A 7,868-nucleotide genomic window follows, 5' to 3' on the forward strand; every position below is an offset into this window, starting at 1 on the left:
GGGCAACGCCGCGTCCTTTTAGTGTTAGTAAATATAATAGATTTTAAACTTCTGCTGATTTTCTCCAATATGCCACCAATTTCAGTTTACAAACAAAGTATTATATTAACGCAATCATTTATGTAGGTTTCTATCACCGCAGTGATAGACCATTCCTGTACTGCCAAAGAAAAAGTAAACAGAACAGGGGTCGGGCCGCCTTATTAGGCTATAGTTCCCTCGCGCCAAGAAGCACCGCAAGCGGCAGTGTGAGTCGACTAGCCAACAGCGTGTAGCGAAAGCAAGCTCCACCTGGTGTTACCTCTTGGTGCGAGGGAACTCTCATCATATGGCGGCCCTTCCCTGTGCGTTGGTCCCTCGGCAAGTATATAATGGAATGGTCTATTGATCCCTGTGTGTTCCTTAATAATAGTTTTTGTCGACAGTGAACATTTCTCCGATGAATACGAAGGTTGAAATAGAAAGACCAATTAGCCACAAGATTAGAGATCCACTGACAACTTTGATTGTCAAAGGGGACAATTCCTCCGGAGGTCTTCTCCATCTCGAAATCTCATAAATGATTTTCTTCGGTATTGAATTATAGTGGATAAAGTTACGCTCCATAATATTCATGACCCTGTGAATGTTAAAATCAGATACTGTTTCACGCTTTAAAAACGGAGTCTTTTATCTTAAGAGGAGCGGTTAGCGAGCCAGTTTCAGAAATATTCATCGTAAACGCGAAGCTGGGAGAGGCTTCTAATGTCAACTTCGGTGTAGCTTTTAAAATTATGATGTAATTTAAACTGTCTGAAAGCACTTACGATCTGATGACAATTTCCTTGATATCCTGCCTGACACGGATGGACTTGACGTAAATGAAAAAAAATTCTCTCCGGTAACTGTGTTCTCCAATGTTGTTCTTTTTGCGGCAATTGTATTCTTTCTTCATCAAATCATGCAGTTCATCTTTGGTTGTTAAGCCGAACCACGCCTTGTTCTCGATGGGCCGATCGTATTCGCAGTTGTAAACATCAATGGCGTCGTCCACCATTATGTTCTTCAAACAGATTCTCATTTCAGGATCTACGCGTCCGAGGGCTGCAACGGGAAACCATAAATCACATTTTAAATTATCTTGGTTTCCTTCGTTTTGTCTCACTGGTAATTCCGTGTTGCAAAAAAATGTTGTCTCAGAGAAGTATTGATCAAAGGCCAGATATATCCGTCTAGTCGTCATGTTTAAAATATCATTTAAGCTATCAACTGCCAAATATTCTTTAAGAGTGAAATCCGTTTTCATGTGTCCAGAAATTTCAAAGTTCAAAAAGAGGGTTCCGAGTAGCCATGAACCGCACAAAGTTATCCAAGGTAGGTTCTTAGAAAGTCTGTTGAAAGCTAGAAATCCATATTGTCATATTTAGCAGTGCTAAAACTATGAAAGTAACGTTAATTATTCAATATACTAATTATTACATTTTAAAAAAAATGTGGAAAAAATTTCCAATAGCAACATAATTATTCCGGAAACTTGATATGCTCTTCCCCTTTTGAAGTCACTCTTATCCTTGGTTTTCCACATCAAGAGACAAAAGAGAAAAATAGCGGATAGCAGAGGAATACCAGCCTGTTTCAATTAAACTTGATGTAATTAAATACTCTTCAATCAAAAAATACAAAATCAGCTAGAGAAACGCTGTGAAGAAAAACTTCTCACGACGAATTCGAGCGTCCCCTGGAGGCAGTCCCCAAATTTCAAAACTATGTCACGAAAATTATGCTTTTGGAAAACACTCAAAATCTAAACATAAACTAACAACAGAAGGTGATAATAGAAGGATGACACTCTGTATTTTCTCTAGTTATGTAACGTCATTCTTCCCAGGCTGACCCTTTTTGTTTGCTACCTGCTCATCAAACTTCAGGTGTTGGGAAGAATGACTTTACACTTGCCCCGCTTTGTGGTATACTTCTCTCGAAGAGAAGTATTATATACTTCTGCTTATGAATAAATAGTTTTATTGAGATTTCGTCCTTTTGATATAATATTCCAATTGAAAGCTATCAGTTGGGGGAGCTAAATTACGGGAGATAATTTTATAGGCATACTGGAGGTTTGAATACAAAAAGAAAGCTGGAATTCACAATTATGGTTGCAAAAACTGAGACAAGATTTATGAGGGTGTGACGTACTACTAAGTCAATTTGAAAATTATATCGAAACTTTTGAGACACAATAAAACATGAAGAGCCGTTCTACCATGGATATGTATAAATACTAAAGTATTATGGATTCTCATATCTCACCTTCCACAAGGCATTTCCGTTAGGCGCACAGTCAGCAGAGAAATAACCCCTAACTAGTAGAGGAAGAGAGAAATTTCTATTTTCTCTCTTGAGCATTGGCGAATTTCAAACCTCAACACTCACGTTTCTCCAGAGAGCTATAGTTCGTTTTCCCCCTAGCCCTACCCATTTCCACCTCAATTTAGAAGCACTTCCCATCGACGAGTGTAACGCGTATTTGGTGGCAAAGATATTTGGCCTAGTGGGGAATCCATGATACGTAGAATTTATACTATCGTTACCTTCACTTTTAAAGCTTCACCTTAAACTCGTTAAAGAAAAATACGTTAATTTTACTAACTTTCCAGTCTATCATTAAGAACTGTAGACTTTGTAATATTTCACGAAATTAATTGTCAGAGTTTAAAAACGTTCTGATTAATTTATTGTAAATTGACATTCCTTTACAGTGCGTTTAAGATACTTCAAATTGCGAAAACAAAACAAACAACTACTACTCTCCTTCGCGATTACATGCCTAGATTACAACTCTGAATGATAACAAGATATAAATTTAGTCACGTGATTTAGATAACGTTTAAAGCATTAAAGTCTAACAATTCTAGTTATTTTTTGACCTAATTTTAATCTATTTTTTATAACAATATTTTACACTCCCCACCGATGGCGAAATTCTGAGTCCATCTTCTTGAGTTCTAACCAATTTCGAAGGGACATATTAGGTTAATTGGACGTTTGACGATAACACTGCTTGGCAGCCGGATTGAACAAGATCGGATTTTCCCGTCTCTGCCCTCGTACACCTCTTCGACTCTGACCAACTTCCAGATGTGACGGGGAAGACTATCTTCTTTAAGCAACGCCATCTCGCCAGGTTGAATGACATGAGTTGATGTTCGTCTGGATATTTCGTGTGCTGACTTTAACTCGAGAAGGTACTCCTTTCGCCATCTCGTCTAAAATTGAGACAATAATTTTTCTTGGTGTCTCCATCTGCGTCGTAATTCATTCTGGTTTTCGCCAATAGTTAGATTTGTCTTATTATCCGGAGGTAGTGATAGTATTCGACGACCAATTAGAAAATGTGCAGGCGTTAAAGGTTCTTCACCAGTGTCTTCACTTATATAGGTTATGGGACGAGAGTTCAAGATAGCTTCAACTTCCGTTAGTACAGTGGTTATTTCTTCGAAATTTAAGTAAGATCGACCCAAAATCTTCTTAAGACAGAATTTTGTTGAACGGACTAAACGTTCGTAAAAACCACCCCACCAGGCAGCACGCTCTATAATGTATTTCTATGCGATTCCTTGTTGGCCAAAGAATTCCTTGATCTCGTCGTTCTTTATTCGCTTCCAAAGCAATCCCAACTCCCGATCCGCTCTTTTAAACGATTTTGCGTTATCGCTGTATATGACCTTGACCATGCCTCGCCTCGAAATGAATCTTCGGAATGACAGAAGAAACGATTTAGTCAACATGTCAGAAACCAATTCTAAATGGAGCGCTCTCGTTACACCGCAAGTAAAGAGTGCTATGTAAGATTTGCTCTTTTCATTCGAATCCTTGGTGTAGATAGGTCCGGCAAAATCGAGACCGGTGACCTCAAATGGCTCAGCTTGCCGTATTCTGTCCGCTGGTAATGGCGCAGTATCTTCTACGACCGGTTTTACACGAAGTTTCTTACAAATTAAGCATTGGCCGAGTCGTTTCTTGATCTGTTGTCTTGCTTTTATGATCCAGAATCGTTCTTGAATTTGAGCTAATGTTGAAGTCGTTCCTAGATGCATCACTTGTTCATGAGCCAGGTCAATTTGCAGTTCAGAAAATTGGTTTCCCGCCGGTAAAATAATGGGGTGCTTTTGGCCAAATGAAAATTCGGAATGTTGTAATCGGCCGCCTATACGTATAACTTGGTCGTCGTCGAGAAATGGATTGTATTTCACCAATGAAGAGTTTTTAGGCAAGACTTCGTTGAGCTGTAAGCATTTTACAACATCTGGGAAACTTTCTCGTTGTGTCTGTCTAATCCAGTAAATTTCAGCTTGCTTAAGTTCTTCGGCGTTCAAAACTTCGAGATTTCTAGCTTCTTTGCAACTTCTTAAATTAGAGATGTAACGAAAAACCCATGCAGTTATTCTATTGATTTTCCTTATTGAACTGTACTTGTCCAATTTTAGCAACGGCTCGCGAGTTTCGACCTTGCAAACATTTAGTGAAAGGGCGTCTTGATTGACTCGCAGCTCATGAAGTACTTCGTTTTCATCTTCTGAGGGTTTATTCTTCGGCCATTGAGCTTCCGGTTGTTTAAGCCAAATTGGACCATTCCACCAAATTTCATTTAATATTAAGACTTCAGCGCTTTGTCCTCTGCTAAGATGATCTGCAGGATTATCCGCTCCCTTGCAATGATTCCAGGACGATTTGTCGGTCAACTTTTGTATCTCAATTACTCTGTTACTGACGAAAGGTTTCCAACGGGTAGCTTGACCTTTGATCCAATGTATGGTTATGGCAGAGTCGCTCCAAAGGTACATCGTAGGATTCTTGTCGTTGAAGTTCAGTTTCAGTCGGTTGGAAAGTCTTGCTCCAATTAAGGCACCCAGTAACTCTAGCCTTGGGATTGTTACTGGTTTGATTGGCGCCACTCTAGATTTAGAGCCTATAAGCCTGACATATATTTGACCATCCTTAGATATGCTTCTTAGATATATGCAAGCTCCGTATGCCCTTGTGCTCGCATCCGTAAAACAATGTAATTGCAGCGAAGATTCAAGATATTGGATTTCTGATGGCAGGTAGTTTCGTGGTATTCGTAATTCGCTTAATTTTTCAATTCTTTACACCAACATTTCCATTGTTGAGTCAGTTCTTCGGGTAATTCCTCATCCCATGTGCATTGTTTTTCCCAGATGGATTGAAAAATGATCTTGATTGTCACGGTAAATGGCGTAATGAGTCCCAATGGATCGAATATTCTAGCTGAAGCGCTAAGGACACATCTCTTCGTGTTTTGAAGCGATGATAAATATCCCAGAAGTCCTTCAATGTTAAAGATAAAATGGTCGCTAATCTTGTCCCAAGATAATCCCAGTACTTTAAGTGCACAAGGCGATGAGAATAAGACTTGTTCTTCCTTAGATTCTTGCCAACCTTGTTCCTTCCATTTATCTTCAAGTATTCTGGAGTAAGTGTGCCATTTTCTAAGAGACATTCCAGCTTCCGACATAATCTCCTTTGCCTCCTTGGAGTGTCGAAATGCCTCGTCGTCACAGTGAGCGCCGGATATCAGATCGTCAACATATAGATCTTTGTTCAGCTTTTCAGACGTCTCGCCATATCTTTCCTTATACAGGGTGTTTCTGAAAAGTCCATCACAAATTAAGGGGCGTGTTTATGGGACCAAACTGAGCGGAAAGTACCAAAGAACATGGGGTGTACAACATTTTGTTACGGAGATATGGCCTTCCAAACATTCGCCCCTAAAACAAGGAAATATCCAAAAATGAGGAGTAACACTTAAGGCCGACTAACCAGCTTGTTTAAAATTACTAGACAATTTCAATAGCCTTTAATCGAACAATTGATTTCTACCTTTACTAATCAGAAGCGTATAAATGAGTAGAAGTATGCCTACGGTGGTAATGTAAAATTAATCCCAAGTGACATGATGTTTCAAGATCTTCCCAGCACCAAGTAAAATGGTTCTGATTGAAGGGACTTTTATTAGCACAGCGTAAACAACGTTATTTTCAGGAATTAGTCCAAATGTCCACGGGCGGCATTACAAAAACGAGGCAGTCTTTCGAATGATACTTGGACATGTTGGAAGATCCCTGGCTTGTTCCTGTTATCTCAAACCGTAAAAAGCTACGCAAATCTTCATCATCACGGACAACACTCTTGTACGTTAGGTATGACCTTGAGAAAACCTAAAAGGACATCTCGAATGTATTTGAAAAACCCATCTCCAATTAAGGGGCGTGTTGTTTGTTTCCAACAGAGTAAACTCGCCCAGAGAACAATTACAATGCAGAGCCACGTTTCGGCGTTAATGGCCCACAAAGGTGGTCCCAAAAACAAGAACAAACTTTAATTTGTTTCGTTCAGTAAGTGTTTCATGTGTCATAGATAAAACGCCATGATTAATGCACGAAGAAAATGAATTTATTGACAAGTTTTAACATTTAAGTGCAACTAGTTACAAAAATTGTTCAAAGTGTTCACCACCCGCGTTAAGGCACACATTAGCACGTCTTACAAATGATTCCCTTACACGTTGAAAAATGCCTGGAGTTTCGCGAATTGTTTGACAGCCGTGAATTATTCGTCGACGTAGCTCTTCAACATCGGGCACTTCAGTCTGATAAACTAAGTCTTTCAGGTGGCCCCAAAGAAAGAAATCACAAGGGTTCAGATCGGGTGATCGAGCAGGCCACTCCACAGGTCCACCTCGACCTAACCACCGCAAAGGGAAGGTCGCGTTAAGATAATTTCGGACCGCGATGCTGAAATGTGGTGGTGCACCATCGTGCATGAACCACATTCTGTTTACCAAACCTAAGGGTACGTCTTCGAGTAGTTCCGGTAAATCGTCCCGTAAGAACTGCAAGTAAGCCACACCGTTTAACCTGGGCTCTAGGAAATTTGGCCCAATTAAATTGTCACCCACAATACCACACCACACGTTTAAACTGAATTGTACTTGGTGACTTCTAACGCAAGTTGCGTGGGGGTTTAGCTGGGACCATTGATGTTTATTATGTAAGTTAATAATACCATCCCGTGAAAAGTTAGCTTCGTCAGTAACCAACAAATCCCGTGGGAAATCGATTTCGTTTACTTTAGCCAGAAACCACTGACAAAACGCCGTGCGTCGTGGGTAGTCCGCTGGATTCAAACCTTGAACCTTTTGAACATGGAAAGGATGAAACCGGTGGCTTGTGAGGATTTTCCACACGAGCGTGTGGTTTACGCCTAATCGGCGACCAACTTGGCGGGTACTTGATTCAGGCTCGTCCTCGAAAATGGTGAGAACTTCGTCTTCTACGGCCTCTGGGATGGCTCTCGCTCTAGGTTGAGGTCCAGCCGGTTGGATTCGTCCATCTTGCCTCAAACGTCTGTCCACAGCCTCGAACGTCAGTCGATTTGGTAGTCGCCTCTGCGGAAATCTTTCCTGATACAAGCGTACAGCTGCAGCGGCATTCTCCTCGGCTAGTCCATACATTAGGTGCATATCCGCATATTCGGCATTTGTGAAGAAAGGCATTGTAACAGACTTCGTTGAATTATGAGTTTAATAAAACAAACACATGTACGTGAAACCTCTTTTATTCCTTTCTTAAAAAACATAGTGCTATGTTTTAGTGCTCTGTTTTTTAAGAATAGGCGAAGTTCTCACTATTTTCGAGGACGATCCAAAAACAAGCAGCCGCCAATTGGTTTGCTGATTAAGAAAAAACCACACGCAACTTGCGTTAGAATTCACAAAGTACAATTCAGCTTAAACGTGTGGTGTAGTATTGTGGGTGACAATTTAATTGGGCCATATTTCCTAGAGCCCAGGTTAAACGGTGTGGCTT

The 7,868-nt window shown here is 40.4% G+C and overlaps 1 long non-coding RNA gene across 2 annotated transcripts; it reads left to right on the plus strand.

The window, feature by feature from the left end:
• The first annotated feature begins 5,683 nt into the window (after positions 1-5,683).
• On the plus strand, positions 5,684-7,204 carry LOC149611430 (uncharacterized). Of its 2 annotated transcripts, none has more exons than XR_016376389.1 (4): positions 5,684-6,200; positions 6,290-6,395; positions 6,671-7,050; positions 7,135-7,204. It is a non-coding gene; the product is annotated as an uncharacterized LOC149611430 (long non-coding RNA). The 2 variants fall into 2 exon arrangements; XR_016376388.1 differs by having other exon boundaries at positions 5,684-6,191.
• Positions 7,205-7,868: the final 664 nt, after the last annotated feature.

This window comes from Phalangium opilio, unplaced genomic scaffold, assembly GCF_054372755.1.
Source record: "Phalangium opilio isolate 3A_F unplaced genomic scaffold, DU_Popi_V2 ptg000246l_1, whole genome shotgun sequence".
NCBI lineage: Eukaryota > Metazoa > Arthropoda > Arachnida > Opiliones > Phalangiidae > Phalangium > Phalangium opilio.